Source organism: Oryzias melastigma, linkage group LG23 (assembly GCF_002922805.2).
Source record: "Oryzias melastigma strain HK-1 linkage group LG23, ASM292280v2, whole genome shotgun sequence".
In the NCBI taxonomy this organism is placed as follows: Eukaryota; Metazoa; Chordata; class Actinopteri; order Beloniformes; family Adrianichthyidae; genus Oryzias; species Oryzias melastigma.
The window spans coordinates 7,061,869-7,064,484 of record NC_050534.1 but is presented as its reverse complement, the minus strand read 5'-3'; positions in this window follow the sequence as shown (position 1 = coordinate 7,064,484).

Here is a 2,616-nt window from a genome sequence, read left to right as displayed (position 1 = left end):
GAAAAAAAATATTCTGGTCAGTAACTGGTGTGCACCAGATAGTAACTGGTGCACAAGTGTGAACACCAAACTACAAAATAAAAATTACTGAAATTGGCTACATTTAAACACATTACATACTTTCAGTGTTTATAACAACATGAGAAATTTTAATCTTTTTTCCTTTTCCGTTTATTTTTTGTTATTTGACAGATTTTTACTGTACATAATGCAAGTACAAATTTTAAAAGGTAATTCTATCTATCTATCTATCTATCTATCTATCTATCTATCTATCTATCTATCTATCTATCTATCTATCTAATGCTGTCAGTGGATTTTTAGGAATAAAAAAACATTCAGCAGAAAACCTAATTTATTTGTATGTGTTTTGAGGTTTTCTAGTGTGTTCTCAGTTTAAATGATCAAAATAGTTACTATTTAAAATGTTTCTCAGTGGTGGTGTTCGTTTGCTCTTCAGGCTAATCCCTAAAGACTGGGCTTCTTGTAGAAATTGCCTGCAAGGTTATGTGCAGTCATCAAATACAGGTAATGACACTTTCATAGATTGCAATCTAAACAGCTCCGCTCCTTTTTAATTGGAAGCTGTGTCAGTCTTACCGACTGAGCAATAAAGTTATAACGTTATTCATTCTGCCACGATATTCACATGTAATCAATAGTTATTACAAGGCATTCCATGTACGGAGCTGAGCAAAGACAGCCACACATTCTCTGGAGGATCTTACCAGGCATCATATATGTTTTTGTTTGTATTTATATAAGCTTGCAAAAACTAGATAAAATCTTACCACATATTTATGGTTTTACAAAGCCAGAGGAGTGTGTTTGTTTTAAAATAAGGATCCCAATGTGTCGTTCATTCACACATTTTTTTTTCTTTTTAATAAAACTGTTTAAAAAAGGAAAAACAAGTTAAATCAGATTTTTTTAACAGCTTGATTAATAAAAGTTTACAAAGATGGAAAGCATGATTAAATCATTTTTTTCCATAATTCAACTAATAACATAATGTAGTACACGTTTAATCCAAAAGACTTTTTAAAAAACATGCTTATTTACCAATATATGTTATAATATATACAATATAATTTATGAATAAAAAAATATAAAAGTGATGCCATAAATTCTGAACCAAATGTTTTTTTTACCCTGTAAAGCCCACTATATAAAAAAATTGACAGAAAATTCAAATATATGGAATTAAGTTATTTTTTTAATTGTTATGTCCTTTGATGAAATCCACAAAAAACACATTTTTTATATACTTTTTGTAGTTTTTGTTCACAACAATGTTGGTTTAAGATGCAAAATGCTGACATGAACGTTCAGGGGAAAAGCACCTTATTTACCCACTGTCTCAAATTTGATCCATGCCTATTCAACATGTTGCAACTGTATTATAAGTAATTATTTATCAATAAATTTGGCATTTTAGAGCATTAGGAAGTAATTGCCAAAAATAAAAAACAACAAATGACTTAATTTCATCATAAAGTTGAAAGAAAAATAAATAGCTATATTTTTCCCTCCAAAAGTCTTAAGATTTCATGGAGGCTGCCATTTTGAAATTAGCAGAGAAGACCCTTCTACTGTCCCTAGTGGAATCATAGTGTACTACAGGGCAGAAAAAAAGAACTAAGTGATTTATAATTGGTTTGTAAAGAAAAAAGTAAAAAAAAAAAATCTGAAACATTGTTTTCATAAATTAAATGCAGAATAGATTAAGTCAGATTTAGTTAATTTAATATTTTGTAAATTTTCCAGTATTTTTGCAAAAATATCTAATAAAATTCCTTTGACACCAGCCCCAATGTCTTCTAGCTCACTTTGAATCCACATAACTCAGTAGGAAAGCTGACTCCATCATTTGACTATTGATCAACCTGTGTAATAAGGATGTCATATTCAATCTGTTTCCATGTAATTAAAAATCAATATTCTATCAACTTTAAATGAACCACTTTTTCTGTGTTACTCTAAATTGGTAGGGAGAAAATTAATAGACTCGACTTTCAATTTTCATATCAATCTTTAACGTGCGAGACGTCCTCGCTGGTTTTCACTGAAGCGTCCTGTCGGCGCATTGGGGAGGAGAGCGCTGGCGGGAGTTCTTGTCAGGGGGTTCAAAGAAAGAGAAAAGAAAAAAGAAAAGCGAGCCCTCTGTAAGACGCATACTAGGGCATAGCAGGAGAGTGAAAAAGAGTGTAGAAACATGTCTCTCATGAAACATTCAGGTAAATGTGTCCTTGTTTGGCACACTGTTGCAATATACGGACTGTTCTTTAGGATTCAGAGGTGAAGACAATGTTAAAGGTGGCTGAAGTGGCACATGAACATGTCGTGATTTATAAATATTTTTGGTGTTACAGAATGATAGTTTGGTTGAAAGACCATGAGGTGTTGAGTGCCATCTTGATAGAGATGGTCAACGATAATTCCAGTGTTAATGGACGTTCAGAGAAGTCTCTAAAACTATTTAGACACTGGGCATGTGTGCTATGTTCTAGAACACTCTGAATATAGGTTCTTTAACACGCTTTCAGCATACACTATTTACACTGGTTTGTCGCTACCAGATACCAGCGCATGTAGTTGGAAGAGGTTTGGTACAAA